Source organism: Passer domesticus, chromosome 11 (assembly GCF_036417665.1).
Source record: "Passer domesticus isolate bPasDom1 chromosome 11, bPasDom1.hap1, whole genome shotgun sequence".
Taxonomy (NCBI): Eukaryota; Metazoa; Chordata; class Aves; order Passeriformes; family Passeridae; genus Passer; species Passer domesticus.
Window position 1 is genome coordinate 30,904,526 of NC_087484.1, and position 19,110 is coordinate 30,923,635.

The following is a 19,110-nucleotide window of genomic DNA, read 5'->3' on the forward strand; positions in this document are numbered from 1 at the left end:
GAATAGTTGAAAGGGTTTTCTTACATCTGGTAGGCTTAAAACTGGAGCCATTGTAAGTGCCTCCTTTAATTCCCTTAGGCTCCGTTCATCTTGCTCACCCCACTTGGGTTTTTCAATAGTTAACTTCTCATACAAAAACTTAACCTTCTCGCTGTATCCCTCTATCCATTGTCTGCAAAAGCCCAGAAGCCCCAATATTTGTCTAATTTCCCGCTTAGTTTGGGGTGAAGGCAGGGAGATAATCCCTGCGATTCTCTCTGGGTCGAGCTTTTTCTTCCCCTTTACCAACCAGTGACCCAGATATTTCACTTCGGGCTCCGTGAACTGGAGCTTGGTCCTTGATACCTTTAAACCTCTATCCCCCAAGAAATTCAGCAGGGCAATGGTGGTCGCCCTCACCCCCTCCTCCTCAGGTCCTGTTACCAAAAGATCATCCACATATTGCAACAACTTAGTCCCTTGTTCTGGGGCAAAATCGCTTAAAAGCTGTTCAAGAGCCTGGCCGAACAGGTTTGGCGAGTCTACAAATCCTTGGGGGAGGGAGGTCCATCGGAGTTGCTGTTTACGATTAGTCTCCGGATCCTCCCACTGGAAGGCAAAGTAGTTGCGGCTTTCCTCAGCTAGAGGGCAAGTCCAAAAAGCATCTTTCAAATCAATCACACTATACCAGACGTCCTCTGGTGAAACATTATTCAGCAGGGTGTATGGGTTGGGGACGGTGGGGAATAGGGTTTTAGTCCTTTGGTTTACAGCCCTGAGGTCCTGTACGAGGCGATAACTCCCATCCGGCTTCCGGACTGCCAGGATGGGGGTGTTGTGCCTCGACATACACGGCTCCAAAGTACCCTTTTTAATAAGATCCTCTATTATTGGTTTTAAACCCCACCGACCTTCGAGAGGAATTGGGTACTGCTTTACCCTGATGGGGTCCTCGGGTTTCTCCACCTCTATATGAATAGGTTCTATTTCTAATTTCCCCGCTTCTCCCCCCGTATGCCATACCTGAGGGTTAATTTTTCCCTCATCTTCTGCTGTAAGTTTGTACAAGCTTACCGTAAGCTGTGATTCTTGTGCAATTAAACTTATTCCTAAGAGTACCATCAGATCCCTCCCTAGCAGGTTGTAGTCTGCTTCTTCTACCAGTAACAAGTTCCCCAAGCATATTTTATTTTCTGATTCTATTTCAACATCCTCTATCACAGGCACCTTGAAGGGTTCCCCTTTTGCCCCAATTACCATCATAGAGTCTTTGCTCCTTGAGCATCCCGGTGGAAGGTGCTGTACCGTAGTCCTCTCGGCACCTGAGTCTACTAAAAATGTTACTTCTTGTTTCTGGGGTCCGGTCTTAAGTTTTATCAAGGGCTCTCTTGGTGTTACAGACCACAAATGGAAGAGCCCCTGACACCTCTAATCCTCCTGAAACATTTTTTCGTCTCTCATCCTTTTCTTACAATCCTTCCGAAAGTGTCCCTTCTGTTTGCAGTAAAAACAATCCGGTGCCTCCCTCTGTCTAGGTGCTGGACTCTTTATCAGACGTGCCGAATTCTTTAAGGTTTTTCGAGCCCTTTCCCCCCCCCCCCCCCTTTGGCAGGTTCTTTTTCCTGTCTTTGTGCTTCCCTGACTGCAGCCACCAGGACCTTAGCTTGCACTTTTTGCTTCTTGTCCTCTCTCCGCATGTATACCTTCTGAGCCTCCCATAATAGCTCTCGCAGGGACCTTTCCTGCCAATCCTCCAATTTCTCCAATTTCTTTTGTATATCCTCCCATGATTTTGCCACGAATTGAGTTTTTAATAATAAGCTCCTACCGGGGAGTCAGGGTCAGTACCCGAATATATTTGGAGACTTCTTCTGAGTCTCTCTAGCCACTCGGTAGGAGTCTCATCTTTTCCCTGACATTCCCCCAGTGCTTTTCCCAGGTTCTGCCCCTTCGGTACCGCCCCCCGGATACCTTGGATTGCCATATTTCTTAGATCTATAATTTTCAGCCTGTCCTCCTCTACCTGGGCATTCCAGGGCGGCCTTTGGTTAGGCCATTTGGCTTCCCCGCTCCCCCCTTGTGGGTTTCTATGCTCCCAGTCTTTGATCGCAGCCGCCCGTATCATATCCCGCTCCTCAGCATTAAACAGCGACTTCATAATAGCACACATATCATCATACGAATAAATGCTATTTCCCAGAAATTTGTCTAGTCGCTCCGCCACCCCCAAGGGATCGTCCATCATCTTTCCCATTTCCTTCTTAAAGGCCCGCACATCCCCCGAGTTTATTGGTATGTTTACATAACCAATGACCCCCGGAGCGGTTGGGACTTCTCTGAGTGGGTAAAGCCCCTGCTGCCCCCCCTCATCCCCGCTATCGTCCGTGTGTGTTTTCCGGGTCTTTCATCTCGTGCGGCTTGCGGGCGGGGACTCCTCCCCTGCCGATGGCGGTGCGTGTACCGTGTGTCCCTTGAGTGGCGCGGGAGGGGGGACAGGGGGCGGGGTGGGCTCCAACAGGGAAGGAGCGGTGGGTTCGGACTCCCGTGGATCCTCTGGCGGAGGCGCCGGTGACGCCACCAGGTGGTGTCCGGGGTTTTCGGGTTCGGGGAGGGAACCGGATGCCCGATGATTGGGGTATGGGGGAGGTAAATTTTCCAGGGGCTCCCAAGTCTTGTCCATACCTTTGAGTTGTTTATATGTTCTGACAGGATATAACGAGACGCTCGTGCATCCCCATACCCCAGCATATTCTAATTCTTCCAGCGTTGCCCCTTCCTCAAACACAAACTCCCCCAAAGCCCGACAAAGTTCTTTATTGAAAGACCCGAATATGGGCCAAATCATATGTTTCTTAATTTCTACGTGTGCCCATTTTTCCATACAGAAAAAGATTACTCTTTCTTTGGATTTCTGCCTTCTCATAGGACACTCCTCCCAATGTTCCAACATCCACCCCAAAGGGCTATATCTTGGGATGTCGGGGAGATTAGGTTTTCCATCCCCCCCCAATTTTTCTTTATTCTCTTTTGAATTTTACTCTGTTTCCCTCCCATGGTTTGTTTTTATTCCTTGAGGTAAAATTATAGTTGCAGAACTGCCTCTTTTTTTTTTCCTTCTTCTACTTAACCAGTATAAAAATAAAGCAAAACAAAAAAAAAAAAACTTTTTGCCAACCTATTAATCACGCAGAGAACCGAACCATGGATTTTTCAGTTAGCAACTTTATGAGCTCTCGTACCTTTTCCCTGGATCCAGCGAGGTTCTTCGTTCCTCCTGATCCAGCCAGTGGTCCAAGAGACCCCCAACGTGGGGCTCTTGTATGTGTGTGTTTCCGAAGAAACCCCCCTCACCTCCCTTTTTCTCCCGGGGCTTCAAGTGTGTGTGTTGCTCGGATTTTCACTCGCTTCCCCTTCGACCGACCGTTTCCCTCGCGGGAGGACGGAACTGCGATTTCAGGGTCCACACTCGCCTCGTGAAAATTTCATGTCTCATACACACACACATACACACACACTGGACCACTCTCCCACCCAACCCCGCGATACTTACGGCTCCTTTTCTCGCGTGGAGTCTTCGTGCACGTAGATTTTACAGGTAAAAATAGCCAGCTTCCACGGAGAGCTGTCTCCGCTTTCGAGAGCTCTAGGCCCGTTCCACCGTTTGGTTGTGGCTAACTTTCTGGCTACAAAAAGTTTTTATCTGGTTGGTTCCGATGGGTTTTCCCAATCTTGTCCGGCTGCTGAAAATCAGCGGGGCGCCGCCCGGATTTTGAAAGGGGAACCCTGGAATGCTTACCAGATCACGTTGGGGTCACCAAATTGTTATAAATAAAAAATGCGAATTAGCCAATTTTAATAAAAATATGAAAAATAAAATTTATTTCGCGACCATAAAAACAGTCTCGACAGCCACCACCGAAACGGCCAGCGTATCACCCCCGGGAAGTGATACGGGTGAACGTGAGGAAAGGACCAACTGGTACCTAGACCTCCCCATCCACACCTACTGCTTGCAAGGTAGCAGTTTTTATACAGTTTATTTGGCCTGCGGCAGAAAGTCTTTGTTTCCTTCTGAGTTCTTCATATTCAAGGTGGTTTCTTTCTCTGGACAAAGCCTCGTCCGGGGGTAGAATGGTCCATTTCCCTGGTTCCCGGAATCTGGCATTCAGATTCCATGTGTTGATGGTTCTGATCCCCACAGATAGGCATCTTGTCTGGGCCATCAGCACCTGGTGTCTTTGGGCGTAGGTGCTGATGAATGCTCATCTCTGGTGCAGCTGGAGTTCCCTTTGGATGCAAATACTGAGATGTCCATCTGCTGCGGTTTCGAGGTCTTGTGATCTCGTCATCCTGTTGGATTTCTCAACCTAAAGGGAACGAAGGGATTTCCCCCCCCCTTTTTCTCTCCCCAGTTTACTCTGTTCACATATATATTTTTATACACTATTTATCTCCACGAATTACTACTTATATTCCTAACACCTGATTTGCACAGACATCTCTGAGTGGGTTAACTCTTGTTCTCCCAAAAGTTTATCTGAAGGTGAGAAGACACAGTTAGAAAACCCAACCATACAGAAACCAACTTTTCAAAGCAGGTTTTGAATGTCATGAGACAATACAAACTAACGATGCAGAGCCCAGAGCTCCAAGAACTCCTCTTAGGCTAAAGAAGCAGTGGGATTTTGTCATGGATTCTCAGTATTTTGGATGAAGTGCAAAACAGGTGAGCTGGATAATCACATTTAGGCAGTGTTACAGCTCCCAGTGACCTGAATGACTCGAGAATGTAAAACAGTGAGGTGGGATGAAAGCTTTCCAACAGGGATGAAAAGTTTCCAACAGGGACCAGCAGCAGAGCGTCCAAATGGGGATATTTTCCAAGCTATCAGATGGTGTGGCTTAAGGGTTTTGTCAGCCACAGAGACCCTCTTGGTGTCCAACACATCACAAGTATTTTCTTTGAATTTTTGTGCTGCCCTTTTGAGATCCTAACAACTTTTTCCCTGTATTATAACCCCTGTGACAGGAGTTTCACCCTCAGCAGTAAAATCAAACTTGAGTTTAAAAGTTCATTATACCCATCTCATATTTAAAATTTCTTTCTACCAGACAAAGCCTCTCTTATTGCCTAACTTCTTTATGACTGTCTGCAATCATGGAAAAAAATTCCAATAAGTCACTCAAATGGAACTAAAATAAGACATCTGCAAAGGGACTTTCTATCAGAAGTGCCAAATAAATGTAAGTGAATCTTGTTAAAAATTAATCAGGGTGATATTTGGAAATTTGAAATGCAAAAGGTAATAATCAAAGGTTTTTTATTAATAAGATCTAAGTTTTTCCCTTATTCCCCACTGTTGGTATATATCTACATATGCTTGGGTGATCTTCTTTTAAAATAATAGCTTTTGCATAACTTTCTTTTGGGCAGTTATACCTTCCCAATTTTTCCAAAATTTATTCAGAAGTAGACAACTGGTCGGGAAAATGCTTTATATAATTCCTTTGAAAACTCTGCAGTACAAGTTGTCTCTACCTGCTATGTTTAAAAAAATTCATTTTAGGGAATGATATTTATAATTCTTGTTGTCACTGGTGGAAATCTATCTGGAGAATAAATCATGGAGCAACATTTCTGAGTCAAGCAGAATCAAGCTCTGCATTTCCTGCACATCCATGAACTGACCCTAATGGTGACTACGGTAGGAGTTTAGAAATGGATAAGGTCGTCACAGTGTGCAGAAATTTGGTAAAAATGCTGGTGATTTTATCTTGTGCGGATCTTTTCTCATCAAATAGTTAGCCAGTTAATTACTCACTGAAAAATAAATTTCAAGTCCCAGTCTTGCTACAAAACTAGAAATCAAATCATCACAAGCTTATCCAGCCAAAAATCCATGTGACTCGGTTAAACACATTAAAAGTAGATAAAACAATAAAAAAGCCCTCTCAGCTGAGTTTATTCTTAATTAAACGCAACACACCAACTATGCTATGCATCTCAGGAAACTTCAGGGGCTACAGAAAGCTCTGGATTAGATTACTGTGTATCATCCACAAACTCAACAGGAATTTTTTTCCACTACAAGCATGTTTTATGTTCCCCATGCATTTTCTTTAGAGGGTTAATCAGAAAATTCTGCTCACAGTTTTGTTATTTGTTTGTCCTCTCTAAATCTAAAAGCACTTCTTCTCCCTACAGAAATGTACTTGACAAGCAGAGGCACCTGTGGTATTTAACATGGCACCTGAAAAATCTCTTCAGAGGACAACATTACGGGGCTTTGGTGTACCAAGCACCACAGGATTCAGGGCCTTTGAGACACACAGCCCTTAGAGACACCCCATTAATATAGCACTGGAAGTGGGCTAATAAAACAGCCTAGTCCATCTGATATTCTAAACTCAGTGTGGTTTTAATGCAATAATTAACATTTTGTTAACCTCAGAAGTGACAGTTTGCTTGTGTCTGCTCAGGCCAGTACCCTCTGAAATCTCTTGGAACCTGTTGGAGGATAGAGACAACCAGCACATAAACACTGAAAAACCATGAGCTCATCTACTCAGCCAAGGTAAAGGTTACTCAATTCTTATTTCCCAGACACAGACAGGGAGGAGGGGGCAGAAAAGCAAGGAAAAACAGAATACTGCTACTACAGTTGGATTTCAGGGTGCTTTAACCTCCACAGTGCTGCGGTGTTCTTTTCACAGTGCGGAAGGAGGGCAGGGTCATGGCCTTTCTTTCTTTCACACATCCCAGAAAGTCTCACAATTCATTATCTCAGTGCTGCAGAAGGAAGAAATTTTGCTAAGCTTTACAGTGCAATTACAGACAAATAAGAAGGTTTCTGTGTCCTTCATTGTCTCTATCTGCACATGGACCAGTGCTACCTTGAACCTTTAAAATTTGGAAAAGATACGCTGCCTCTGGCAAGTCCATACAACTTGTAAATTCAACATGAGTGAAACGTTGGATTTACAAGTTGTATGGATGAAGGAGTGTAGGAGGATGCCCCCAATGAGAGAGGGGCAAACTAGCCTTTGTCCCCCCAAAAAAAGGAAGGAAGCCCAGAAGTTTCTCCCAATGATCAGGTGAAAAGACACCTTATAGGACCCCAGAAACATCACTAAAACTTTGGGGTCACCTAACTGGATAGAAGCCAAAAGGTCCCGCCTGGGCCATAAGGTAGAAAAAGGAGAGAACAAAGGCACCACGAGGCTTTTGTGAAGGTGTTTCTACCAGGAACAGACCTCTGTACCTGACTCGGGTTTTCTGTTTATTGTTTTTCCTTTTATTAAACCTTTCTGTTTCTAACACTGCAGCAGAAGCCATCCTGCTCATTATTTGCCTCCAAAGGTAATAGCTAAGCTATCCTTGGGTGTATTAGGTTCCCTTTTAAGGGCTCATAAAACCCTGGCCTGACAAAACAGAACCTAATACGTGGCGCCTTGGACAGAATTTCTCATATTGAGGAAGATAGTCTAGGGACTTCTTGATTACCTCAATCAAAATAGGACAATTTTCCTTGGTATTTGCGTTTTTGGGGAAGCAGGCCTGCACCTGAGTTTTTTGTCACGTTAAAAAAGAAAACTCAGAAGAAGAGATTTGAGATTTAGAGAGAATCTCAAATCAAAGCCTCATACCAGTGAAGAAGAGGCTATAATTCAGACGGGACTGGAGCATGCAACACGCAACCTCAGAGAGCTATGCAGACCAGCGAAGCTGAAACTTTGTTGCACCCAGGACCCGGGGGAAAGTCTATACCAAGAAGGACGGCCGGAAGACTCGGTGAGTTTCACCATGGGGAATCGGTTGCCAGTAGCTGAGCAGGAACTTTTTCGTATTTTAATTATAAATTAGAGATCCAAGACATTCAGTTTGACAAAAACCAGCTTAAAAAGCTTGTAAAATGGGTCTTAACGGAGTTCCCAAACTCAGATAAGTCTCAGAAACTCGATCCAGACTTCTGGGATTCAGTTGGACTGAAATTATATAGCATGGAAAAGAATAAGAAGTCCAACTTAAAGCTGCGTCCAATATTCAGGACGGTGTTAAAATTTGTAACAATGGAAAATGAAAAGCAAGCAAAGAATGCACAAAAGCAAGCAAAGATCAGGGAGAGGGCAGAATGCAGGCAGCAGGACAGAGAAGACAGGAGAAAGCGAAGTTCTGAGGGAACCCCAAAACCTTCCTTTATGCCAGCCGAGAAACCCCGGTGGAGGGGCCGGGAGGTAGCCAGGCCAGCTGCCCCCCCGCCTGCCTCACTTCCCCCATCCCGAGACAGGGGGGAGCAGGCGAGCCCTGGCCAGGCTTGCCTGCAAAACCCGTCTTCCAGAAATCCTACCAGAGCAAAGTCCTCTATATCTCCTCTCAAAACCTTGCTTTGGCGTTCGAAATCGGTGAATTTTGACAGTAAAATCGAAAAAAGCCAAGCTGATAGTACCCAGTCTGAGAACAAAAGACCACATGGCAGACTCCATCATGGCCCCAAGCCCAGCACCACCCTTTGTGGGTGTGGCTCGCCATCCGCCTCCAGCTCCCAGGAGTCCCTGGGTGGCTCCTCCCTGAGCTCCTGCCCATCAGAGCAGGGACATGCCCCTTTTGTGGGCCAAGCCCGGTCGGTGTCCCTGCCCCTGCTCCCCGCCCACAGCCCGGGAGGGCACGCCCCCTCCCTGCTGAGCGTGGGAACCAGATGTGATACCCCAGAACTGACCCTGTCAACAATGATGGCGCCCAGCTCCGAGGGCTTGCCGGAACAAAAAACAAATTATTCCTATGCTCCACAATGTAATTTCAAACAATCTAAGGAAGAGTTTAACACACAAGGAGTCACAGAAACCTGGCAGAGGATAAGAAAGGATGCAGTTCAGGAAGGAGAGTGGGAAATTGCATCGAAATTGAAGGTTTTTCCTGTGAGGTACACAGCAGGTCCAGCCCCAAGAGGGACCTGGCAACAAATTAACTTTGCTGAGTTAAAAGAAATTTGCAAAGCCTCTCGTTTGTATGGTAGAGATTCTGCTATTTCAGAAGCCTATTACAGGCCACCTTCACAGCAAATATATTCACCCCACATGATCTAAACCAGCTTTGCACATCCCTGCTGTCCCCAACAGAATTTTCTCTGTGGGAACTAGCATGGAAACATTTGTTAAACGACCTTTTAAGAGGTTATGCAGGAACTCCAGCCACTGCAAATTTGACTATAGATCAGCTCTCAGGTGAAGGAGCTAATACAGATCCTCAAATACAAGCCTGAACTCTTAGTAAACAGGTATTACAGGATATCAAAGAAGCAGCAAAAACAGCTTTGTTACAGGTTTCTGATGGCAACAAACCAGAATTAGATTTCACAGAAATAAAACAGGAAATAGATGAGCCTTATATTAAGTTTTTGGATCGTTTGAAAATGGCATTAGAAAAGCAGATTCCAATAGACCGAGCCAGAAAAGAGTTATTAAAACGGCTTGCAATTTCTAATGCAAACCCAACCTGCAAAAAGGCATTACGTACATTACCACAGGATCCTGAGCCCACCCTGACACAGCTAGTGGATGCTTGCAACCGCCTGGGCACCCCTGAGCATGCAGCAGCCATGCAGGCAGAAGTACTGGCCAGTGCCATCACAACAGCTCAAGAAAACACCCTAAAGCAGCAGGAAAAAGCAGTAGAAATGCAAACACAAACCCTAGCAGAAGCTTTAATAGCATTCAAAGGTGCAATTGAAAACCAACAAATTCCAAGGGACACGTGCTATTCGTGTGGTCAGAGAGGTCATTTTAAAAGGGGATGTCCTAGGACCCGCAGAAGGCCATTGCCAAGAAACAGTGGATACAGAGGTTTCTGTCACAATACTAACAGCTTTTACCCAGCACAGGGTTGTTCGTGCCATCTGCCGGGAAACGTGCAGCCCAGCACGGGGCAGTGGCGTGCCATGACACAAGAACCACTGTACCAGAGGCCAGAGACCACCACAGGCCACCAAGTTCAGAACTGCAGCACATCTTTGCAGGACTTCCGACCACAATGTCCCCAGGTACCAGACTGGAGCTGTCCACAGCCCAGCCAGTGGTGCTAACCAATGCCATTGCTCACACAGTGTCCACAGGACAGATGGGACCTGAACCACAACCACGTCAGTTCTTAATAGTGGGAGTGAACAGATCCCATACAGAAGGTTTTTATGTCATTCCAACTGTGCTATCAGTCACCTGTTCACAGGAAATTACAGTCTTAGCTTTGTGTCCAGACCCTCCATGCTTTTTACCCAAAGGATTAACCATAGCGCAAGCTTTCCTCCTACCAGAGTCACAGAACAACACAGCTGTCATCGTTTGGACCAGGCTCATCAGCCGCGGGCGGCCTCAACTCACCTGTGTCCTGAAGCACCTTGGACAAGCCATCACCCTCACTGGTCTGATAGATACCGGAGCAGTCCTATATTCATTTAACACATATCACACATCTGGGAAAAGAGGTTGCAGATGGTACCCTCTTAAAATGTATTCTTTATCAAGCCTGGCTAGCCAATAAAACTGAGCCAAGCAATGTGCTCTCAGGGAGATTTTCTAGCTGAAGTTATTTACCTTCAAAAGTACAAAGTAATGAGAGAAAGTAGGTTATACCTGCCTCTTGAAAAGAAAGACACATTGTCTTGGTTTGGAAAGACAGGTGTCTGCTAAGGAAGGCAGAAGCCTCCCCTAATATGAAAAATGTAAACCCCCTCCCTCTGAATTGCTATAAATTTTAATTTAAGGGGCTCTCAGGCCAAAAATATGGGAGCGAGAATAACAGTTCTTTACTAGGGAAGAAAATAAAAATGTAAAATAAACAATGCAGTAAACTAAAACAACACTGACAGAGTCAGAACACAACCTGACACCCTGTTGCTCAGGGCATTGGTAGCAGTCCAATTGGAATGGTGGCTGCAGTCCTCCTGGAGTGTCAGGTGTGATTCTGTTGGAGCAGGGATTCCATAGAAAGGTGTGGTCTTCCTCTGAAGATCCAGTGGAAAAGGCCGCTGTTCCTCTGGGAAAATCCAGTGGACAAAGCTGTGCTGGTGTTCCAGACACTCAAGATTATATCTGTGTAGGAATGCTTGGCTCCTCCCTCGGGGAGGATGGGGTAGTTCTTATCAGAATGGGATGCTGTAGTTCTTATGAGCCATGCAGTGACATTCAATAGCCAACAGCATCAGATGTCTCCTGGGACGGAGGAATGGTTGTGGAAGAGATAAGGAAAACTGCTCACTTAACAGAAGACAACTGCCATACAGATGGCAAATAGAATACAATTTGCTTAACACTCCAGGACACACAGGGTTTGTAAACTCCTATCTGCCCTGGATAACACATACAGACTCTGTGATAAGTGAAATTATAATAAATGGAACAATACATTGCTGGAACATCTGCTTTTTGTGGAAAAAAAAACCCCAGTCCAGAGCAGTAAGTTCATATTGTGCTGTGTAACCTGCAGGAGGAAATGTTTCTGTTAATACTGAGTCTACAGATGAATCAGCTTGTATTGAGGGGGATAATACATGATTTGAAACTGAAGCTACTGTCATTTTGAGTCTTTAGAAAAATATTTTATTCTGAAATACTAATACTTTCAGGATTGTTCTCCTACAGGAGTCTTCAAATAAATTGGCATGTCATATTTTCATTTCACTGCTATCCAAATAGAAATGGTTTTGCATTTTGTAAATATAGTTTTTAACCATTTCTAATTGTTAAAGTCAGCATATAAAATTGATTAAACCTTGACTCCAATTGGGTCCTTTACATAGTATAGAAATAACTCTGATCTTTCTGAAGCATTATGTTGCTGGATAACTAATACAGACACCTGAGAGAATTTGAAATTAATTCTGTTTGTATGTCAAAATAAGCATTTGCAATTTATATATACAGCCCTTTTGGTTTTCTTTGCCCATTTTTCTTTCCAAATTGCCCCAGTCTATAAGATGTTATTAGTATCGTTATCTATTATTATACTTCTTTCTTATTCCTTTTGTTTTGTTTTTCTGTTTGTTTGTGGTTTTTTGTTTTCTCAGATTTTTCAGTGGGAAAAAATGTGTTAGAGCTGCTACAGGCCTAATAATATTTAGATAGAAAAATATTTAGATTATTTTAAAATGGTGCTAAACTTAAGACACACTGGCACACGAGACAATTTGGATTCAAGAGAAACAAGTCAAAATTTACTAGATCTGATTCAAAGAATCAGATGTTAAATGAATATAGGACTAATCTACCATGCAACATTATTTCAGTCTGTCACAAAATGGAATTCAAATTATGCTATTCCCCTTTCAAAAAAAAAAAAAATTACCATGACTTCAAGGAAAAAAGTACTTCTGAGAGTTAGGCTGTATTATGACATATTTGAATGCAAGTTTAAATCCTTACATTAAACCCAAATTAATTTTGTGGCATGGGGAACACCCAGAGGAATGAGGATAAAGGAATAGAAATTTCTATGCACTTGGAACTTCCCTGACAAATCTTTGTCACCATTACAAGTGACTAAGAGGAAAATGTTTTAATTCTCTTTGTTCTCCTACCGCTACTGAGAATGGGGATGTCCATCAATGTGTAGAATCACAGAATGGTTTGGATTGGAAGGACCTTAAAGCCCAACTCATTCTATGCCCCTGCCATGGGACCTTCCACTGTCCCATGCTGCTCAGAGCTCTATCCAGCTTGGCTTTGAGCACTCCCAGCAATGGGGCAGCCTCAGCTTCTCTGGGCATCTTGTGCCAGGCCCTCACCATCCTCACAGGAAACAATTTCTTCCTAAAATCTAATGAGAACCATCTGTCATGTTAAAGCCATTACCCTTTGTCCTGTACATCTAGGCTTCCCGTTAGATAACCCTGTCACAGGCAGTTATCTAGTACTTTCAAACTCCATTTCACAATGTTTCATTCCTTGAAATTACACTTGGGTTTCTGGTAGGCTTTTTCTTTCCAGCTTATAGAATACAGATTCTCCAAGAGATTTAAAAAAGATTTCTCTAATAGCTCTATTTCCTTCCTTCATAGATACTAATTTTGCACTGCCTTGCAAGCATGAAGATTTAATTCAGAAAAATCAACTGGTCAATAATCAAGCACAGAGAATGCTGGGAGTGGGTGCTGTGGATGAGCAAGATGTTAAAAACAGTTTTTCAGAAGGAAAAAAGGAAGAGTAAAGGTCAATACAGCTCTTTGCACTGACATTTAATTTCCTCATTCCATTTAACTATGCAGATCTCTAAGTGCAATAGGGAGATAAAAACGGGATTTATGTTGTGAGACTTGAAGTTAAAGCCAAGGACCATACTAAGCCAAAATTCTGAAGCAAATTTAAAGATCTGGTACTAAAAAACCCCAAAGAGTATATAAAAAAGTAAAAGTGACAGCGGGCCAGAATGGTACTCAAACCAAACAAATAAGCCACCCTGGGAAAACACATTTTTAAACATTATTTGGATGTTTTTATCTACAATGTACTAACACATAGTTGGGCAAGACTTTTTCCCTTAGAAGCTCCTCCCCAATGCATGCAGTAAAGTCCATTTACAGCACCACAGGCATGAGCTGTTTCCCCTGAGAAGACAACAGGTCACTGGCTAGGAAAATGTCTATCTTTATGGATCAATGAGTAATAGCAATTTGATCATCCTCACAAGCTGCAATGGAAATTATACTTAGAAACACGTGTAATTAATTTTCATTACCCTCTCCCATTATCATCATTTCTCAAAAACCATCTTTTATAAGGAACTTCAAAATAAATTTCCACTCAAACCAACATTACCACTCCTAGGGAAAAAAGTAATGGGTACATAGTATTTCATCATGCCCAAATTATCTTTACCCTCTAAATTAGAGCAGTTCCTTGAAAAGTTTTTTAGGCAAAAGCCGCAGTTGTGATTAGTCCAAAGATAGAACTTTCTGATACAATGCAAATATAGACAATGCTGCTCCAAAGATTAGAGCTAAGTGCATAGAAAATAAAAGGGAAACTAAATATATTTAATTATCTTCTATTTTCTTATATTTCATAACTATTTTGGCTTTCTTTCAATAGCTATTAAACTGTTAGTACACATAGGCCCTGATGACTGCAGCTTCAAATCCTGTATCCTGGAACTTGGCCTCTGTGAGCGAAAGATCCTAGTAACCCAAATATTCCTTTTGTTCCTATTTATATTAAAGCCTTTACCTTCCACCTTACAGATTTTCTTAAAACTTTAGTATAGGTTAAATTTTAAGTCTTTAAATAAATCAATTTCCTACCTGGAAAGGTAGTGTTTCAAGACTCATGGAATGAGTCTTTTCCTTTCCAGACAATGAACAAGACCCTGTAATCACTTTATCTGTCCTTAATTTCTGTATGACAAAAGTGATAATCTGATAAAATTTTTATTTTTTTCTGAAAAATAAGTCCAGGTTTCAGGTGAAGGAATTTTTGGATTATGAAAATACATTGTTATATAAAAAAAGATGAGGAGCCATGGCTGCAAAACCATAGAAAGCAGATTTTTTTATTTTGGTGTTAAACATCACTCTGATTAGATATGGTAACAGCAAGATATTTTGTGTGAGTAAGGGAAATCTTACTTTTAGTTCAAGAGTGTCATAATACTGAATTAAAAGTTCCTGTTCAAAATCAGTCAGAATAAGTATTTGAAAATTGATACAACTAATAGAATTGCATTTGTCTTCTTACTGTTTAATTTTAAAAAAAAGAAGTTTTGTCAGAGATGCAAATATGAAAATATTTTTTGTCCAGAAATTCTGAGTTAATGTTCTGTCTTGACATCAGATAAAATTTTAGAAAGAGGAAAAAATTTAGAACCTGTTTTAGCACCAAGAAAGATATTCACAAACTCTAAACCTTGAAAGACTCATAGGAGCCAGTGATTACTATAGCTGTGTTATCTGACCTGCAAAATGTGTTTCCACTTTCTCAGGCATCAGGTTTTCCTTTATAAGATTTCAGTGGGATCCTTTAATTGCCAAACATTGCCATTTATTACATATATTACTGATTTAAAAGGTAATGTTTCAGTGCTCAGCTGCAATATCTAATTTTTAACCTAGGAAGATGAAAGTCATCTTTCTCACAACTGATGTGCTAACACACTTGTCAACAAATAATTGTCACAAAAGGCAGGCATGGCTTTGATGCTTAAATCATGTCATCCTTTACCTATCATGTCCTAGATTAAACTCAAAGCCTGATTACAGTTGTGGTCATTAAATTCAACCTAGCTAGAAAAGTGGCACTGTCTCCCCAGGCAGCTGCTTTCTTTAGGCAGAATGACTCTGAAAGGATGAGGCAAAGCACCCCAGACATCACAGAGCCATCCAATCAGCTATTACAGACAAGCACATCACATAACTCTGAGCACAATAAAATCCATCCTAACACTGAATGGCCCCTCTGCCCCTGTGAATAGCTGCTCCAGATCCTAATTCCATTCATAGTTCTTCGTAATTTCCCCACAATTTTTTTCAGGGGCATTGTAGACTCATTTTTTGTTATGCCAGCATTGTTCATCATCTGCAGTAGCTCTTCCAACCTCCATGGTGTTTATCCAAGTTTTTATAGAAAACAGGAAAATCTTCTCTCTACACTTGTTTTTTAGCTTGGCAAATATTAATTTTAAACACGAAGATACTGATTCCCTCCCTGCCCCTTTCTGCTGTTCTTGGAGAGGGCAAGAGAAAGCAGGCTTTTCAATGGCTGCCTGTGTTCATAGGAGACTCTCCTGAAATCATTCCCTCTGGGAGCAAATCTGATTCTTCTAAGGACTAAATAAAACATGTATTTCCTTGCCATATGCCATGAGAACATCCATACACACCCAAAACCTCCTCTGCAGCAGTTAAGAACAGGTTCTCTGCTGCCCTAGAATGAAAATGTCAATTATCACGTTTGTATTTCACTATGAGCAAGGCTATGCTTTCATAAGAGATTATGCAAGCACGGGGAAAGTCATTAGGATGGATATTGCCACTAGTTGTTCATATCATTTAATCACACTTCTCTGCTTTAAGCTCGGAATTATTTATCATTATTTCCTTGACAAAATAAATGTAATACATAGTTTTTTTCATTTTAAGAAGCAAGCTTTTCCTGCCAAGTATTTATCTTTGTTTGAAATGTTTCTGTTAATACTGAGTCTGCAGATGAATCAGCTTGTATTGAGGGGGATAATACATGATTTGAAACTGAAGCTACTGTCATTTTGAGTCTTTAGAAAAATATTTTATTCTGAAATACTAATACTTTCAGGATTGTTCTCCTACAGGAGTCTTCAAATAAATTGGCATGTCATATTTTCATTTCACTGCTATCCAAATAGAAATGGTTTTGCATTTTGTAAATATAGTTTTTAACCATTTCTAATTGTTAAAGTCAGCATATAAAATTGATTAAACCTTGACTCCAATTGGGTCCTTTACATAGTATAGAAATAACTCTGATCTTTCTGAAGCATTATGTTGCTGGATAACTAATACAGACACCTGAGAGAATTTGAAATTAATTCTGTTTGTATGTCAAAATAAGCATTTGCAATTTATATATACAGCCCTTTTGGTTTTCTTTGCCCATTTTTCTTTCCAAATTGCCCCAGTCTATAAGATGTTATTAGTATCGTTATCTATTATTATACTTCTTTCTTATTCCTTTTGTTTTGTTTTTCTGTTTGTTTGTGGTTTTTTGTTTTCTCAGATTTTTCAGTGGGAAAAAATGTGTTAGAGCTGCTACAGGCCTAATAATATTTAGATAGAAAAATATTTAGATTATTTTAAAATGGTGCTAAACTTAAGACACACTAGCACACGAGACAATTTGGATTCAAGAGAAACAAGTCAAAATTTACTAGATCTGATTCAAAGTCAGCTGGGAATTCCACTGAAAGATTCCCATTGCCTTGTAAATAGGCTTTCAATTAGGTCCATGGAGAGCACGTTATGTACTAAGACTCTTCATGACAACTCCAGTCAGTGCTACTCATCAAGAAAACAGCTTTTCCTGGCTTGGCTCATTTTTTACTTCTGCTTTTACTCTTTTACATGAAAATTGTAAAATTTTCCTTTAGGTTTATATGCGTAACTGTTCAGCTATATATGCTCTGCTTTTAATTTGAAACTTCTTATCATTAAAAAAGTCTTTGCAGCTACTTCAAAGTGAAGAACCATCAGAAATGTTATCAGAAGATTTAAAAAGTAGATTAATTACTACAGTTAAGACATTATATAAAACCACACCATACCATACCAATATTAATTCTAGAAGCCATTCATAGACTTAGACTCATTTGCAGCAATTTCAAAGGCCACAAATCCCTATTAATTTAAAATATCTCCCTTTCCAGAGCGATTTATCTTTCTCCCACTCAGCATTCTGATGTTCTCTTAAAAATTTTCATAATATGTTTTGCAGTTGTAGATATTATCTTTTTATTAATTCACCAACAACTGGGTTTGCTTTTCACAGTAACAGACTGCTCTAGCACTCTTCGATAAACTTCATTTATTCAGATAAAGAGGTGAAGCTCTGGACAGGAAAAGTGAATTTGGGTATCAGGCAACTGCTTAGAAAGTTTTTATTAATTAGGACAAATGTGTGATTCAACCACTGCATAAAAAATGGCACAGTGCACCAACACTTATTTCTATTATGTTTGGCTTTGTTTGCACAACTCAGTAATAGCCTCATTTCAACCTCAGGACTGCTGCTTTGATAATAAAATACTTTCATGTATAATTTAGGCCTGATGGCGGTTTCAGTTTCAGACATATGAAGCACGTTTTATAAAAGAAAGGAGATCGGTTTTCAAAATAATCTTGCCCTGCAATATTGATGAAGTAATCTAACTTCCTAATTGATCCAGCAGCCCATTACATACTTTCTACTGCTCAAGACTGATTAAGTGATAATTGCAGTTGATGTAGGTCTTACACCATAAAACTAACAGTTCATCACACCAAAAATGATGAGGCTGCAGACTGGACAATCAATTGATCCATGCAGTTTATATCTCACATTATAATATCACTGATACTATATTGCATTCAAAACCACCACTTAGCTGTCATTTTTTTAACCCTTTCCTGCAAATTGTTGCAGGTAAGAGTATCTACAGGGTCAGTCATGCTGCATTACTTTCCTCTTTCCAAATATCATTGAAAACCAGCAGTTCATAAGACCACTGAATGTCCAGGTGGCTTCCTTAGTGTGTCTTTTGAGCACATGCTGAAACATCAGACATCTTTACATGGTTGTTCGTGAACCTTGGATAATGCTGTGGGGTAGTTTTTTTAAATATTGATTCAATATAAGTGGATAAAACAAGAAAACAAATTTCAGTTACTTCCCTTTTGTTTTCACTGGCACAAAGTGCTCCTTCAAAATCAGCATAAGGATGGTGTCAGGAACACCATTGTGCCTTGTCTCCTGACTACTGAAATTCTACCAACAGCCCCACAAAAGTCAGCTATAAAACTGTCTCCTCCTTCTTGCTTTAATATTCCCCTAAGAAATATTTTCTGCACTTGAAAACTCTTTCCCCTCCCTCAGAGATTGTTCTGAGCTGGTGCAGCATGCCAGTGCTGTGTGAACCTTCTGTAAAATGGGAATTACAAAAATTGAACCCTTAAATCACTTGTCAGCACTCTCCTCTCCATATTTTCCTGCGGTTTGACCATAACCACAGATCCAGGTAACTCTTCTGATTCCATGTTTGCAATTGTAAGTGACTACTTTTAGGATGTTAGGCAATTCAAGGAAAGGAGGACTGAATGTTAAATAAGTGATTGTATAAGACAAAATGGATTTTTCAAACAGAATAATTAACCACTGTGGTATTTCATCGACCTGCTTTACACAACTGTCTCATCTGGAATAGTCTGCATGTGTTGATTTGCATTGTCAATGTTTCAAAGCTTCCATTCCCTCTAAAATGTTAAGATCAATGGAATGGAGCTGAACCAGCTAAGAATTGGACCTAAGAGCTTTTCAAGTAGCTATTTTTCTCCAAAAAGCATAGGGTATATAGAAACTCATTGATTCTCAAAATGTTGGTAATACTGCTTGGCTGCAGATGAGGAACCATTTTTATGTAAT

General features: G+C 41.3%; 1 long non-coding RNA gene across 1 annotated transcript; it reads right to left on the reverse strand.

Moving 5' to 3' along the window:
• Positions 1–3,829: 3,829 nt before the first annotated feature.
• LOC135278494 (uncharacterized) lies at positions 3,830–8,506 on the reverse strand. Its single transcript, XR_010345989.1, has 2 exons — positions 8,328–8,506; positions 3,830–6,769 (listed from the first exon to the last, which is right to left on the reverse strand). It is a non-coding gene; the product is annotated as an uncharacterized LOC135278494 (long non-coding RNA).
• Between the last annotated feature and the right edge of the window lie 10,604 nt (positions 8,507–19,110).